Here is an 18,552-nt window from a genome sequence, read left to right on the forward strand (position 1 = left end):
GCATACTCTCCATTTTTCTGACTCCTATTTCAGGGCCTTATCACACTCTATTTTACTGTGAAGAATCCGAAAGAAAATTAACCTTCACCTGAAGAGAATGCTGGACTTCAGAGTTGTTTGTTTATTGCTTCTTGTGCTGGTTTGTGTTATGTTGACTTGCCTAGGCTGAGAGTGCTCTTTCCATAAATTCTCTTCCCTAGACTCCAGATTATAAATGGACATGAGTAAAATTTACAAAAATTTGGGATTTTTTTTTTTTTTTTTAAATAAAGCTTCTCGAGAGCTGGAAATTCCTGTTTCCGTAGACACTGCTAGGAGGTCATTCCTCATCATTCTTTAGTTCCTCGATGTGCTTCACTTCCTGGATTTTCCTGCAGCTTTGATTTCTGCATCAGTATAGACTTCTTCTCTGAAACACTGACTTCCTAATTCCAGACTTTTTTTACTCAAACTATCCCCAACCTCGCTCATTTGAATGAGGTCTAATTCATATAACAAATCTCTGATTCTTGTAATGCTTACTAATTATTTTTTCTTCTTCCAGTTTTGTTGAGATATAATTGACAAACAATACTATAAGTTTAAGGTGTACACAGCAAAATTCTGACATTATGTTGCAAAATGATAACCACAATAAGTTCAGTTAACATCCTTAACCTCATATTAAGGAGGCAGAAAAAAAGCTAGGTAGACAGGGCTGGGGACCATGGGGGTCGCGAGAGGATTTAATCTGGGAACCCAACTAGGCAGATTTACTAAGACATCCCAACTGGGCAGGGAAAGAAGGGCATGCGCGGGAGGCACACATTTTAAAATATATGAATATTACTAAGACAGGCAACGTGCAGGTAACCAATCACAAGACAGTAAGGCATATAAGCCAATCCCAAAGATGTTACTAAGGCAAAATTCTTTGAAAAGACCAATTAGGATGTAGCAACACTGTACCCACCCCCTAAATTAAAAGTCATGAGCTTCCTCTCCCCCTCCTCTTTTCTCCCTAGCATGCAATGGATTCCTGACCTTCCTGTGGTGGGGGAGCTTATGGCCATGCGGGACTACACACAGGGACTAATAGACTTTAATTCTCATGGATGCTCTCAATAAACTGGTTTTACTGACTGTTTTTGTCTGCAACTTCATTCTTTGATTTCTCGAGACAATGAACTGACTCAACACTCACATTTTGATTTCAATGTGGATAAGTTTTTTTTCTTGGTGACATGAACTTTTAGGACACTCTCTTAGTTACTTTAAATATAGCATATGGCCTTGTAAACTATAGTCATCATTTTGTACATTTTACATACCTAGTGCTTCTTTAGTATAAGTGGAAGTTTGTACCTTTTGACCACCTTCATCTAGTAATTTTGTTTTCTTGGCTGTCTTCTGACTGATATGTTTTTCCCCTTTTGTCTTGTTTTTGTTTAAGCCCTCAAACTATTAAATGAAAGAAAAATGAAAACATTCCTTTTTGAAATAAGGTGCTTTACTATAAATAGAATAATTTATATTCTATTTTATTGATGAGAGAGAGAGAGAGAGAGAGAGAGAGAGAGAGAGAGAGAGAGAGAGACAGAGAGAGAGAGAGAGACAGAGAGAGAGAGAGAGAGAGATAGAGACAGAGAGAGAGAGAGAGAGAGAGAGAGAGAGAGAGAGAGAGAGAGAGAGAGAGATTTGTTGTTCAGCTTATTCATGTATTCATTGGTTGATTTTTGTGTGTGCCCTGACTTGGATCAAACTCACAACCTTGGTGTATGGGAAGGACACGCTAACCAACTGAGCTATGGAAGTTGTTATATGCTACTTTGTCTGCTTAAGCTGCCAAAATAAAATACCATAGAGTGGGTGATTTAAACAATTGAAATTTATTTTCTCACAGTTCTGGAAGTTCAAGTTTAAGGTGCCAGCTACATTGATTTCTGTTGAGAGCTCTCTTCCTGGCTTGCAGATGGCCATGTTATTGTTATGTAGTCACATGGCATCCCTAGGCTAGTGCAGCTGAGAGGAAAAATGAGCTTTCTGATAATCTTCTCATAAGAATACTAATCCTATCAGACTAGAGCCCCACCTTAACTATTTTCTTAGAATCTCGATTTCCTGATACAGCCACACTGTAGTTCAGGCTTCAACAGATGAATTTTGTGGGTAAACATTTGATCAATAACATTGTTTAAGCAAATAAAAACAAGTAATAAACCAAATTAATGTATAAATATATATGTATATAAACAAGTTGAAAAAAAAAGGAGAGGATCATTGATTTGAATATTTCAGGCCAGATATTTCTAAATGTTCACCTTAAATGTGTGTCAATCTAACTTCTTAAGAATTAATTCGGGGTTTACATCAAATGCAGAATCCCTGATATATTGAACCAAAATCTCCAAGGAGCAGACCCAGAAGTATATATTATGACAAAGCTCCCTGAATGAGTGTAAAAACAAAACAAAAAAAACAAAACAAAAAAACCTGACTTATAAACAGCTGGCTTAAAATCTAAAATCCAACTTATTTGTACTATGTTGTCACATTATAGGAAAAATTTTGAGGCCAAGTTTTACTCTAGTATGAAAATGCTATACATGATCAGCAGCCCCTACTAGGGACATACAAAATTATAGTAATGGAAGATGTGGCATATGTGTGTCCTCTTTGATAGAAGTTTAAAATAGAAGATGTGTAAGATTCATATTTGCAATATGCTCCTCTAACTGAATATGATTTGTCCTTTAAGTTTTTAAAGTTTACTTAAAAGTAAATTTTAAAGGTTTGAAATCTATTGTGAACATTTATAGTAAGAGCTAAACCAAATATTCTATAAATGTCAAATGTATCAGAAGTTTCATTATATATATATATATATATATATATATATATATATATATATGGAAAGATCAAGAATACAATAAAGGTTAAATAATGTGAGATATTTTCTTGAATAATGCCAGAAACTAAGAAAATTAAATTCTTTTAATATTTAGGTATTCTTTTTTTAATAGAAAATAAAAAGAAATGTAACTGTTTTGAGCAAAGAATTAACTCCTTGAATTAATGTGTTGACAAAATACAGCTATACCTCTCTTTAAATAAATTTTAAAAAGCAAAACTAATTGGGGCAGAATGATTTGTGTTAGAAAAAATAACTCTACAGAGTGATTTAATGGTTTAAAAATGTATGAACAATTATTACAGAGGGAATATGAATAGTTGTTTTTGTCTCAAGTTATGACATGACCAGATGGTGCACTAAAGGAGAAATCTGAATAATCAACACAAACATACCACTAAACAAACTCCTTTTAGGAATGATACAATGGAAGAGACAGCATGGCTTCTGAATAAAAATTGAGAAGCTAAAGGTAGGATACACCAATGGAAATAAACTAGCATGGAGAGCATGAGTGAGGGCTGAGAGAAAATGGTTTAAAGAACGAGGTTAAAGCGAACAATATTAGAAGCAATTAAAAAAAAAGTAGAACTTCATTAAATCAAATAGTTCTTTACCAAATTAATCCTCTTTCTTTTATTGCAAAGGATTGTAATCCTCTTTACTAGTGTTAATATTTGAGACAGACAATGAAAATAAATGTGATGAAGATACTTTGGGATTATCAGAATGGGGACCAGGTGTGAAAGTTAATATTCTGCTGTTAAGACAGCAGCTTTGTCCAGTGGTTTAGAATTTTTAAATTGATCACTTTGTTCATTATTTACACATGTCCATTGGCAGCTTGCCAATCATAATATATGCACAAAGACAAAAGGCATATAATTAGCTGTGGATGACCTGTTTTGGCTGGAAACCTCTTTGAAATACGTCAGAAATGTTATTTTGAAGCAAATATTTTTATAACGTTTTTGTTAGGATAGATAAAACTATCACTTATAAATTTATAACAATATCAAAATATGCTCATTCATGTGCTCTTCAAAATTGTTTGTTGTGATATTGACACTGGCTGACTTGAGGAATGTAAATTGCTTTCTAGGAAATATTTGCTAATACTATAGAAAAAGATTTGCTATATGCATCAAGATGGAGAATAATGATGCTGACTTTTCAGTAATGTAACAGTTAACTATATTTTCCCACTTTATTTTATGTGCATTTTGAATTGCATATGCACTATATTTCATAGTTCATTTTAGCACAAAACCCAGATGTTCCTGACACATCTGTTTTCATACCTTTATATAAATGAACTTCAAAATGATACTAGCAACTCCAGGGACTGTATTAGCCACAATAAAAAGTACATATTTTTGTCGTGTCTACATAGGTATCATCTATGTATAAGACAGATGTCAAGTAGAGAACCATTTTTTATGTGTCCTTGCAATGCTATGATTTACATAGTACTGATTTGCTATGCCTGGCCATCTGGTTATGGAATAAATGCTGCAGTTACTTGTTTTTTGCCTTTGTTTAAAAGGAGTTCATAAATACTATTAATACCAAATGTTCTATGATCATTCATGCTAATAACGTACAAGAATATTTTACATATTTTTGAGATTGTTGAATGATATATTTTTAAACTTACATATTATTTTATTTTTTTGCTGACTCTTGTAAAATGGTAGAATTAAAATAATGTTTTGTTTTGATAGATGTTATATGATGCATTATTTCTTAATAACTATGTAAAACAGTGGATTCAGGGCACCTGTTTTTCATCAGTAAAGATGCAGCCTAGGAGTTAAAAGCTCAGGCAGAGCAGTCAGAGTGTTTTGTGGCAAAGACAGCTGTTTGTTTTGTTGCTTTGTGCATTAAGACAAGATATCAATTCTAATTTATTTAATATAAAGTGAGTTTATTTGTAGTAGTCATTTATACAATTGTGTGGATTGAACTAGGTAACTTAAGAGAAGTTAGCATAGCATCAAGCATATAACATGACTTTTTAAAGGCTAATCATTTAGGTTGTAATGGTTAGATAGAGAGTAATTAAAATATTTTCCATGAATTAGGAAAAGTTTACTTTATTACTGTTGCTATAACTAAATATTTTTCTATCTTAATATTAAAGAAAAACTACTAAATAATTATATTGAGATTTTAAACATTACAAGAAGTTCTTGATGTCATATTCTAAATTTTTTAATGTCATTAATGCCTCTCCTAATAAAAATATGAAGTTGAGTATGTTTTTCTCTTTTTAAGCAACTTTACTGATGTATAATCAATATACAAAACTGCATATACAACTTTGTCAATTTCAATATATTCATACACCTGTGAAACTATCACCACAATCATGTTAATAGACATGTATCCACTATCCCCACAATTTTTTCTATGTTCCATGTGTTTAGTGTGTGTGTGTGTGTGTGTGTGTGTGTGTGTGTGTGTGTGTGTAAAAACACTTGACATGATATATACCTTTTAACAGATTTTTTTAAGTGCATAACACAGTATTGTTGATTAGAGGCACAATGTTTTACAGCAGATTTTTTTTTAAAATATATTTTATTGATTTTTTACAGAGAGGAAGGGAGAGAGATAGAGAGTTAGAAACATCGATGAGAGAGAAACATCGATCAGTTGCCTCCTGCACTTCTCCCACTGGGGATATGCCCGCAACCCAGGTACATGCCCTTGACCGGAATCGAACTTGGGACCCTTCAGTCCACAGGCCGACGCTCCATCCACTGAGCCAAACCGGTTTCGGCATACAGCAGATTTTTAAAGTTAAAGTATTTGTTGAACTATGGAATGATTTATTCAATAGAATTTTTAATTCCAAAGTCTCATTCAAAGAAAATCTACAAATGGCAGACCATTATCTATACATTGTGTTTGTGATTTTACTATATTGTGTAGACAGAAAAAAAGTTGTATGTAGTATTTACACTCAACAAAAATATAACACAACATTTTAAACAAAATAAGGTGTGAGAAAAGCTTTAAATTATATTTTAAACATAAATAGTAAGGGTTGAATGTTTTGAAAAGTTTACTATTAGGAAAGGGATGTATCTCTAAGATATGAGGTTTTAAGATTTTATTATGATAAATTACTAATTAAATATGGATGTTTTACTCACTTTTGGTTATATTTTAGGAAATTTGTTCAACGTAACAAATACTGTATTATACTTTTTCAGTAGCATTTTTACAAAGAACATCTTATTTTCAAGAAAATAAATTATTGAAGTTAAATAGACAATTTAAAAACATAAAAACTGTAAGATATTGACATCTTACAGTGCTAAATGAAACTCTAAGCATATTTTCCAACAACTCATAACAACATATTTGATAGAGAATTTTTTCGGGTAAAGAGGAAACATAACCTATTTCTACATTTAGTAATATAGAGGAAGGAGTTTGATACTAGATCTAATCAATTCTAAAATGCAAAATATTCCACTAAAAATTTACGAGACATTAAGTATAGTGCTATATATCCTCAAGTTTCAATATTGGAAAGATGTCAGTTTAATACAAATGGGCAAGTAGTTGGTTTTCTTTTTAACTGTAGAAGTGTTTATAACATTTTTTATATTCCCCATATTTTCTGTAGGTACTAAAAGAACTTCAATGATTAAATATAATGTTTACTTATTATTATCATGATTATTACCATCTTTATTGTTATCATTAACTAGTGGCCTAGTGCACAAAATTTATACAGGGAGGGTTTCCCTCAGCCTAGCTTTCACCCTCTCCAATTGGGGACCCCTTGGGGCATGTCTGACTGCTGGTTTAAGCCTGATCCCTGTGAGTTCTGGCTTAAACCGGCAGTTGGACATTCCTCTTGCAATCTGGGACTGCTGGCTCCTAACCACTTGCCTGCCTGACTGCCTGATCCCACCTAACTGCCTCTGCCTGCCTGGCTAATTGCCCCTAACCCCTCTGCCTACCTGCCTGATTGCCCCTAACCCCTCTGCCTGCCTGCCTGATTGCCCCTAACCCCTCTGCCTGCCTGCCTGATTGCCCCTAACCTCTCTGCCTGCCTGCCTGATTGCCCCTAACCCCTCTGCCTGCCTGCCTGATTGCCCCTAACCTCTCTGCCTGCCTGCCTGATTGCCCCTAACCCCTCTGCCTGCCTGCCTGATTGCCCCTAACCTCTCTGCCTGCCTGCCTGATTGCCCCTAACCCCTCTGCCTGCCTGCCTGATTGCCCCTAACCTCTCTGCCTGCCTGCCTGATTGCCCCTAACCCCTCTGCCTGCCTGCCTGATTGCCCCTAACCCCTCTGCCTGCCTGCCTGATTGCCCCTAACCCCACTGCCTGCCTGCCAGATGGCCCCTAACTGCTCTCCCCTGCAGGCCTGATCTCGCCCAGTCTCTGTCTCTCTTTCTTTTTCTCAGCAGTCCTCCAGGACTCCCTGACTCCCTGTCTCTCTCTTCCTCTTTCCCAGCTGGGAGGAGGTGGGGCCAGTGGGGGCCACTCCACCCTCTGCCCTCCCTCCCTTCCATCCAGTCCTCTTCAGGCCCAGTCTGTTTTGTTTCCATCTCTCCATCCCAGTCTCTCCCTGTCTCTGTCTCTCTTTGTTTTTCTCAGCAGTCCTCCAGGCCTCCCTGCCTCCCTGTGTCCCTCCTCCTCTTTCTCAGCTGGGAGGGGTCAGGGCCAGTGGGAGCTGCTCCACCCTCTGCTGGCCCTCCCTTTCATTCAGGCCTCTTCAGGCCCAGTCTGTTTTTTTTCCTCATTCTGAGAGAAGCTTCAAGAGCGAGCTAGGAGGGAGGGAAAGAAAGGGAGAAAAGGATGTGAGCTGGTGGGTGCTGTGTGTGTCTGTGCATGTGGGCAGTATGAGTGAGTGTGAGTGCCAGCCTCGCCTCCCCTGTCCCCATCTCCGCTGCCACAAGTCCCCACCCACCAGAGCCTGCTGTGTGTGCAGCCTGAGTCTTAGATCAAGTCTCCGGTCATTGTGGATGTGACGGACCCAGGGTTTTTATATATTAGGATAATCATCAATCTCATCAAGCTAGGGATCCCTCATTTCCATATATGAATAAGAAATTATATTTGTGGGTATTTAGTATATGTATTTACCTACAAAGATTGTTGCTAAAATTCTAACTTAATTTTTCAACCACAATGTGTGTTTAATTAATATTCTAATACAGATTTCTTAACATAAAACAAATTACTTGATGCTTTCCAGTTGCTCATCACAGTGCTTGTACCAGTGATTACGAGTTTGAGTTTCTCCACATCCTTGTTAATATTTACTAGTAGTATTTTAATGTTTAGCTAATCTGACTAATATAAAATGTCATCTCATTGTTTTAGCACAAATTTTCCTGCACCTGCTAGACAGGCTTCTCTCTCTCTCTCTCTCTCTCTCTCTCTCTCTCTCTCTCTCTCTCTCTCTCTCATTTATTTTATTTGAATTCAGAATTGACCTGCACAAATTATACATCCTCTGCTCAAAATGCTGGGGTCTGTCCTCATCCTGCCACTTACTCCCATAACAATAACCACAAACAATTGCTCTTTCCTCCTGCCTTTTACCTCCTGCCTCCTGGTATCCAATCCTAGTTTCTGTCTGTAAGAATTTGGAGAAGTTTATTGGGAAGGGGTTCTGGGATACATAATTTGTAAGTTCTCAACCATAGCAATACAGAGAAGAGTATATGGGTAAGGTTACTGTACTCAGTGTCTAAAGATACATAGTTGATTCATGATTTTAAGGGTAAGAATATTTTCTCCTACTCTGAGTTCATTCTGAGGGTTTTTATTTGTTTTGTTTGTATTCGTTTTTTTAATATTCACCTAAGGATATGCTTATAGATTTTATGGAGAGGGGAAGAGAGAGAAAGAGAGAGAGAGAGAGAGAGAGAGAGAGAGAGAGAGAGAGAGAGAGGAGAGAACATCAATTGGGGTGACTTCCCTATATGCCCCAATTGTGATCAAACCTGAAACCTAATTTTACTTGTTTTTTGACTTAGGCCTGTAGTGCTATGAACTTTCCTCTTAGGACTGCTTTTGCTGTGTCCCAGAGATTTTGGGTTGTTGTGCATTCAGTTTCATTTGTTTCTAGGAAGTTTTTTTATTTCTTTCTTGATCTCATTATTAACCTACTATTGTTTAATAACATACTATTTAGTCTCCATGTGTCTGAATGTTTTTGAATGTTTTTACTATAGTTGAATTCTAATTACATTCCATTATGATCTGAGAAGATGCTCGATAAGATTTCAATCTTTTTGAATTTGTAAAGACTTGTTTTGTGACCTAACATGAAGTATATCTTTGAGAATGATCCATCCTATCTAATAAAGATGGAATATGCTAATTGACCCACATGCTGTTGCAAGCATGGTGGCTCCCACAGCCAATAAGGAGAGAATATGCTAATTGCTGCTCTTCCTTCAAAGATGGAGGCGCCCATAGCCAATAAGGAGGGAATATGCTAATTGACTGCCACACCCTCAAACATGGCAGCGCCCGCAGCCACAAGATGGCCGGCAAGGGAGGGCAGTTGTGGGTGATCAGGCCAGTAGGGGAGGACAGTGAGGGGCAGCTAGGCCAGCAGGGGAGGGCAGTTGGGGGCTGGGCCGGCAGTGGCATGGTTAGGCGTCAATCAAGCTGGCAGGGGAGTGGTTAGGGGGTGATCAGGCTGGCAGGCAGGCAAGCGGTTGGGAGCCAGCAGTCCTGGATTGTGAGAGGGATGTCTGAGTGCTGGTTTAGGGATCGGGCCTAAACCAGCAGTCAGACATTCCCCTGAGGGGTCACAGATTGAAGAGGGTGCAGGCTAGGCTGAGGGACACCCCCCCAGTGCATAAATTTTGTGCACCAGGCCTCTAGTGTTCTATAAATGTCAAGTAAATCCATCTAATCCAGTGTGTCATTTACAGTCACTGTTTCCTTTTTCATTTTTTGTCTGGAAAATCTCTCTAGTGAATTCAGTGGGGTGTCAATGTCCTCCACAAGTTTTTCTATATGCATTGGTGCTCCTATATTGGGTGCATATATGTTTACCAGGTATGTAGCCTCTTGATCCCTTTGGTATTATGCATTGACCTTTATTGTCTCTTGTGATGGCCTTCATTTTGAAGTCTATTTTGTCAGTCTTGACTATTCTAACCCTAGTGTTTCCCATTTCCATTTGCATAGACATTTTCCCCCATCCCTTCACTCACATCCTGTGTGAGTCTTTTGTTCTGAGATGGCTCTCTTGTAGATATCATATATTTGGCTCATGTTTTTGGACCCATTCAGCACCCTATGTCTTCTGATTGGAGTATTTAATCCATTTACATTTAAGGTTATTGTTTATAGGGACTTATTTATTGCATTTTAATTCTTTATGCTTATGTTTCTCTATATTTTTTTTTCTTATTTCAGCAGTCCCTTTAGCATTTCTTGCAGTGTTGATTAGGTGGCAATAAACATCCTTAGTCTTTTTCCTGGGAAGTTCTTTATTTCACCATATATTTTGAATGATAACCTTGCTAGATATAATAATCTTTGTTTCAGATCTTTGCTTTTTAGTCCTTTGAATCCTTCATGTCATTTCTCTTTGACCTGTAGAATTTCTGATGAGAAATCATCTGACAGCCTCATGGGAGCTCCTTTGTAAGTTACAAATAGTTTTTCTTTTGCTGCCTTTAAAATTCTCTCTTTCTCTTTAATTTTTGACATTTTAATTATGTTGTGCCTGGGAGTGGGCCTGTTTGGGTTCTTCTTCTTCCTTGGGACTCTCTTGCCTCCTGAACTTGTGTGACTTTTTCCTTTACCAGTTTAGGGAAGTTTTCTGCCATTATTTCTTCAAACAAGTTCTCTACACTTTGCCTACTTTCTTACCATTCTGGTCCTCTTATGATGCAAAAATTGTTATGTTGTTCCATAGCTTTCTTAAGCTGTCCTCCTGTTTTGCTGTCCTCCTGTTTTTAATTGTTATTTTGTGTTTTTTTTTTTACTTTTTGGTTCTATGATTGAGTGATTGTTTCTACCCAGTCTTTTAATTCACTGATCCAATCCTCAGCTGCCATTAATCTGCTGTGTATTCCTCCCAATGCGTTCTTTAGTAAGGTAATGTCATTCTTTATTTTTAAATGGTCTGTTTTCACAGTTACCGTGTCTTTTCTCATGCCTTTGAGCATCCTTGCCATCGTTATTCTGAATTCTATATCTGATACATTTCTTACCTCCATTTCATTTAGCTCTTCTTCTGGAGAATTCTCTTGTTCTTTTGCTTAGTTTTTTTTCTTTTTTTGTCTCCCCAATTTTGGCTGCCTGTTTGGGCTTGTGTCTATGTATTAGGTAGATTTGCTAAGACTCCCAATCTCTAGTGCATGACTGTGTCAGACACTATTCTTGACTGACCCTGAGGAACCTGTTTGGAGCTATCAGCAATTCACAGCTTGTGGACTCCCTCTGCTGAGGCTGGGTGCCTTTGGAAAGGACCAAGATGTACACCAAGGTCTGCTTTTCCTAGCCCGGGACTCTTAATTAGATCATTCAAGGGCTCAAAATCCCCAGAGACCTGCCTGTGACTGAAGTCTGATTGTATTTAGTCTTTACGTTTGTTTGTTTGTTTGTTTTGTTGACCAGCTCTGGTCTTTTACTTTTTAAAAAATCTATAGCTATGTCTATGTCTATGTCTATATCTATATCTATATCTATATCTATATCTATATCTATATCTATATCTATATCTATATCTATATCTATATCTATATCTATATCTATATCTATATCTATATCTATATCTATATCTATATCTATATCTATATCTATATCTATATCTATATCTATATCTATATCTATATCTATATCTATATCTATCTATCTGTCAGTGATGGCGAACCTTTTGAGCTTGGCATTTTGAAAAACCCTAACTTAACTCTGGTGTCATGTCACATATAGAAATTTTTTGATATTTGCAACCATAGTAAAACACAGACTTATATTTTTGATATTTATTTTATATATTTAAATGCCATTTAACAAAGAAAAATCAACCAAAAAAATGAGTTCCTGTGTCACCTTTGACACGCGTGTCATAGATTCACCATCACTGATCTATATCTATATCTAAATCTATATCTATCTATATCTATATCTATCATCTATCTATATCTATATCTATATCTATATCTATATCTATATCTATATCTATAGCTATATCTATAGCTATATCTATATCTATATCTATATCTATATCTATATCTATCTATATCTATATCTATAGCTATATCTAATCTATCTATATCTATCTATATAAAAAGGCAGCTACCATAACAGCTGTAATGACCTAACAACCAATTGCTATGATGCCCAGTGTGGCCAGTGAACCAGCCCAATCAGGGGGTGGGGCTGGCGGCCAACCTTGAGGCCCCTCCCCACTGCCAGCCTGCCCATGATCAGACTCTCCCATCCCGATCAGCTGCACCCCCATCAGCCCATCCCACCACAATAGACCCACAGCCCCACCCCCTGGCTGGCCCTCCCCTGATCACACCCCCACCCCAATAGGGGGTGGCGCTGGCCAGCCAATCTCCTGCAGCCCCTCCCTTCACCTGGCCCTGCCCCAGATTTGCCCCCTCACCCCGATCAGGGGCAGGGCTGTCCAGCCAACTCTTGGCCCCTCCCCCAGGCCACTGGCCCCTGATCGGCATCCCCCACCCACCCCATTCAGGGGCAGGGCTGGCCGGCCCATCACCCACAGCCCCTCCCCATGGCCAGCCCACCCCCAATCGGCCCCCTAACTCCAATCAGGGGAAGGGCCTGCCAGCCAATCACCAGTGCCCCCTTCTCCAGCCGTCCAACCTCCTGCCATCTCCTTCTCCCAGCAGGCCCAGCCTTGATCCACCCTGATTGGGGCCGGGCCAGCCAGACACCACTCATGCACGAATTCGTGCACTGGGCCTCTAGAGTGTGTGTGTGTGTGTGTGTGTGTGTGTGTGTGTGTGTATCTATATCTCTATCTATCTATCTATCTATCTATCTATCTATCTATCTATCTATCATCTATCTATATGTAGAGAGAGAGAGAGAGAGAGAAACATCAATGATGAGAGAGAATCATTGATATGCTGCCTTTTGCACACCCCACACGGGGGATTGAGCTCACATCTTGGGGATATGCCCTTACAGGTAATAGAACCATGAACTCCTGGCTCATAGGTCATGCACAACCACTGAGCCACAGAGGCTGGGCTGATTATATTCAGATTTAATTACCCTCTGGGTATGGACCACAGGGTGGGGCAAGAGGTTTTTCAACATAGTGAGTTGATTGTTTCTGCCTACAGGCTGATTTTTATTTTGAGTCTCTTAATGGGCTTCAGAAACTCCACAGAGGGGCATGGATGGGGCAACTGCTTTCCCCCCAGGCAATAACCACCTGGAGAGCAAAGGTCCATCAGAGAAAGATGTCCTTTGCAGCATGAGTGAATGATTCTGCACAGGAAATTGGGGTGTCTGATTTCTTTGGTCTAACCCCAGAACTCACAATCCTGGCTTCTGCCCACACAGCTCCAGTACACTCCCTCTGCCAGAGCCCAGGGTCAATGGCTACTCACCAAATTTTGTGTGTTGGCCCATTAAGAGTTTGTGAACACTTCCTGCCTTCTCTCCCTGAAAGATAGCAACTTTGCTGCTTTTCAAAGCCAGATGTTATGTGGTCACCTTTCTCAGTTCTGGTGTTCTAGGCTGGGGAGTCTAGTTTGGGGTTTTGATCGAAGTTCTCTCAATGGGAATCTCCCACAGCTGAGATATCTCTCTGGAACTTCAGCTACTCTCTATGGAAACCTGTCCAGCCCTTTAGCATCTCTGCACTTCCTGCCAGTCTCTACGTGGTCTCCACTTTCCATCCTCAGTATCAGGGTTCTCTCCAGCCAGTCTTCACTTGATTATTGAGGATGGTTTTTTTCTGTATTTTAGTTGTACTTCCAGTTTGGTCCTGGTAGGGTGTCAGTGTAGCTTGCACTTACTCTACCACCATTTTGGAATAAAACTTATTCTTCTTGGGCATGAGTCTTCAGCAGTGGGCAGTGCTGTGGAGCTCAGGGAGCTAGAAGTCAGAATCTGTAAATATGTGCTTACAATTTTTAGTATTAGTTTTGATATTGAATAGCTTGTTTATGTATTAACTCATTGATATGCCATATAATTTATTAATAAAATTGGATTTCTCTTTGCTTATCATACTGTGAAAAAAAGATATGATTTGGAATGTAAGATTATCATTCAAAGTTTGCACACTTTTAGTTTCAGCTATCTATGGTTAACTTAGAAAGTTTCTGAGTTTTTGTAGTTTGTGATTTTGCTGAGCTGAGGTAAAAATTTTAATTGCTTGTATTTCAAAGCTGATGTATAGGATGAAACCATATTGAAAGTGAGTGCACATATTCTGCAGGGTATATCACCATCTTAAACCTCTCTTTCAGTCTCTATTAATTATGAAGTATACATTACACGAGGGCAATGAGATCAGATATTCCCAAAGAATTTAAGAACATATCTTGGTTAATATTTCCTGTTTTAAATAAGAATCTGCCTGCAACTCAGTTTCCTGTTATAAAATTATCTGAATACTGATAAGATATAATTTCAAAGACTCATATGAGGTGGAAAAAAGACAACATTTGTGAAAAAAATGGATCGTAATTTTTAATTGCTTACTAATTCCTATACTGATTTAGAAACATCATTATAACTTGCCAGTAAATGAAAATTCAAAATACATTTTTAATTATATAGAAACTATTTATAAATAAATATTGATTCAGCCTGGCTGGATTAAGCTCAGTGATTAAGCATTGACCTATGAACCAAAAGGTCTTGGTTTGATTCCCAGTCAGGACACATGCGTGGTTTGCGGGCTTGATCCCCAGTGTGGGGCATGCAGGAGGCAGTTGATCAGTGATTCTCTCTCATCATTGATGTTTCTATCTCTCTCTCCCTATCCCTTCTCTATGAAATCAATAAAAATGTATTTAAAAATAAATACATAAGTAAATAAATATTGATTCTAAACAAGAAAAAATAGGTTTTACTGAATTAAAATGTCCTTACTGAGTAACAATAAAGTCCTACAATGAGAATTTAAAATTAAATCATATAAGACAGTATAATAAAAATTCTATTTATTAAAGTTATGTAATAAATATATATATACATATTTAAAAAGGTAGAAATAATATCTTTATCTACCTTGATTTTAAGATGTCAGTAGCAATACTACCTCCATTATCTTACATATTAATATAGTTGCTATTGTATAGGAAAAAAACTTTAAAGTTAAAATTATAAGTATGAGTATCTCTCAGAGTGACAGACCAATTTTAATATATATTTTTATTTTCATCCATTAATAGTAAACATATTGTTATATCTAGAACAAATAATTATTTTTCTTTAAAAAACTTAAAATTAGTTAACATCAATATCTTTCTGAGTATAGGTCAACATTTTTAAGTATCCACAATGTGTCAAATATTAAACAAATAATGGATATATTATGAATAAGTTTATAAAAAAAACTTAGATGAAAAAGATAAACACTCATAAAAACAACCCAATTTAACAAAACCGACACAGAATAAATATAAATACAGTATATATAGTATATAACCCTAAATCCAATAAAGAAAATAAAACTTCACTTGTAAACTTTCCCACCCAGAAATCTCCATGAGCAGATGGTTTGTTGGTTGAATTTAAATCTTCATTTATGAAAGAATTTATACTAGTTTTCAATAATTCTTTCATTTATTAACATTTTTCAAATATTTTATGAGACCAATATAAAAAATGATTTCAGGATCATCTTTCTCAAAAACACAGAATCAAAAATTAAATCATGTTAACAATAATAAATTAAAGATCTTAACCAAGCTAATCATAAGATGTCTAATACTTCATAAACAAGTTAGACGTTTTTTGAGAAATACAATATTATTTTCAATAAAATCAACTAAATAAATCTACACTCTTATTGATTATAGAAAAAAAAAATCTTCCTAAATAGAAGTTGGATGTAGTTTATAAAATTCAACATACATTTAATGACTAAGCCCTGACTGGGTAACTTAGTTGGTTAGAGCATCATCTCCACATGCATAAATAAGCGGAACAATAAATCTCTCTCTCTCTCTCTCTCTCTCTCTCTCTCTCTCTCTCTCTCTCTCTCTCTCATCAATAATTTTTTAAAGTTTAAAAATTTAATGACCAAGCTGATATAGATGGAAACTAGAAAGAGAAACAGGCATTATTTTTTTTAAAAAAATATATTTTATTGATTTTTTTACAGAGAGAAAGGGAGAAGGATAGAGAGTTAGAAACATCAATGAGAGGGAAACATCGATCAGCTGCCTCCTGTGGGGATGTGCCCACAACCAAGGTACATGCCATTGACCAGAATTGAACCTGGGATCTTTCAGTACACAGGCTGACACTCTATCCACTGAGCCAAACCAGCTAGGGCGAAACAGGCATTCTTAATCTGATAAAATATATTTAATTCTTTCCCCCAAGAATCAGAATGAGGTAAGATACCTGCTATCACTCTTTCAATTCAAAACCATACTTAAAATTGTAATGGATCCAAAAGGCTAAATACAATAATAGAAATTATAAACTGGAAAATGTGCTCCAAAAATTCCCATAATTTCCCATCTCTGAAAATTGAATAAAGTCAAAGTTTAAATTGGTGCTTGTTAATACAAACAAAACAATGCTATTAAATAATGGGTAAGGACAGTGGAAATCTGTAGCCTTTTGCCTAAGGCCATTCTTGTTTACCCTCTCACTCCAACCTCTGCCCTGTTGTACTAGATTTTGTAATATTAATATATTTAGGTTGAAAAGAAAAAAAAAAAAGAAAGAAAATACAGCTTCACTGCCAAGGGGCAGACTTGATTTGGAGCAGAAGGTGAATACCGATGTCTGAATGTATTGTCAGGAAGTATAGCAAACTTCGTAGGAAACAATAAAATATCCCATGACTCTGCTACCCTGAGATTAGCATCCCTGTTGGGACGGTCATAATCTAGCCAGAAAGTTGGTGGGGGATGTTGGAAATTAGAGAGACTTCTCCTGTACCCAAGGCTGAGTAGGAAATTATTCACATGTGCAGGAGAGATCAGGGAGTGCCCAGGAGAAAGCAAGAGCTAAATAAGAATTGAAAACAGCCTCCCTTTTGAGTATGGTCTCTAACTCACACACGAACTTACTGACAGAAATTGGAAGCCTTATCAACTTAAGTTGTTGAAGCATAACATCTTTCCAATTGTGGGTTAACCGCCAAGTTATACAAACAAAACAGTAACACCACAAAGTCAGAATAAAAAATTAAAAAGATAAAAAGAAATTATATCACCAGTCACAATGCAGGGAAAACAAATTCCAAAAATCAAGTCCAGGCAAGTTATTGAAATAAGCAAATAAATACATAAATAAGTCAATAAATTAATAAAATTAAAGTAAATTTAAAACATTAAAAGCAAAAACAACTATCCTCAGGGAGAATAAGTGGCAATGTCCAGAGTTGTGACAAATATCTGAAATGTTCAGTTTTCAAGAAAACGTATAATCTATGCAAAGAATTAAAAAGTATGGTGCCCTGGGCAATGTGGCTAAGTTGGTTGAGCGGTGACCCATGCACCTAGAGGTCACTGGTTTATTTTGGGTCAGGGCACATACCCAGGCTGTGGCCTCAATCCCCAGTAGGGGGCATGCAAAAGGCAGCCAATCTGTGGTTCTCAATCATAGATGTTTCTTTCTCTCCCTCTTTCTTCCTCTGTTTCTCTAAAATCAATAAAAAACATATTTAAAAAAATTAAGTAGGGCATATACTCAGGAAAAAAATGAATTAAAATTGATTCTACCAAAGGACTTGTATGCATGCATAAAAGCCTAATCAATGGACACAGACAACAGTGGGATGAGGGCATGAGTATGTGTGTGTGTGTGGGGGGGGGTTGAGGGGTAATGGGGGGATGAGGACACATATGTAATACCTTAATCAATAAAGAAATTTTAAAAAATTGATTCTGAATAGATCCATACATTGGATTTATTTAAAAAAAAACACAAAACCTCTCACACAGATATTATAAATAAAAACAAAAAATTAAAGAAAACTGAAATAATGGATAAATATAAAATAATGGAAATTAAGATTGGAAACAAGTAACAACAATAATATATTATGATATTTATAAAATATATAGAATTAGAAAGTATTAAAAATAATACAAAGAACTGGAAGAGTGAAATGGCAGTACATTTGAAATAAAAGTAGGTTCTGATAAACTAAAGTTGAATATTTTAAAATGAAACAAAATATACACATTGTAAATATAAATATATACAGCTAGTAAGCGAACAGTGGAGACAATGGAATACTGAAAAAAACATATATAATCAAAGAAAAAAGGAAGAAAACATACACAGCAAATAGAAAGATGGGAGGCTTAGAACCATTACATCATTTTGCTATTGCTGCTGTAACAAATTACCATAAAATGGGTAGCTTAAAACAACAAAAATGTATTCTGTCACAATTCTGAATGGTCACTGGAAGTTCAAATTCAAGGGGTTGGCATATTAAAATGTAAAGTCAAGCCCTAGCCGGTTTGTCTCAGTGGAT

The sequence above is a fragment of the Myotis myotis genome, unplaced genomic scaffold (genome assembly GCF_014108235.1).
Source record: "Myotis myotis isolate mMyoMyo1 unplaced genomic scaffold, mMyoMyo1.p scaffold_m19_p_2, whole genome shotgun sequence".
Lineage (NCBI taxonomy): Eukaryota > Metazoa > Chordata > Mammalia > Chiroptera > Vespertilionidae > Myotis > Myotis myotis.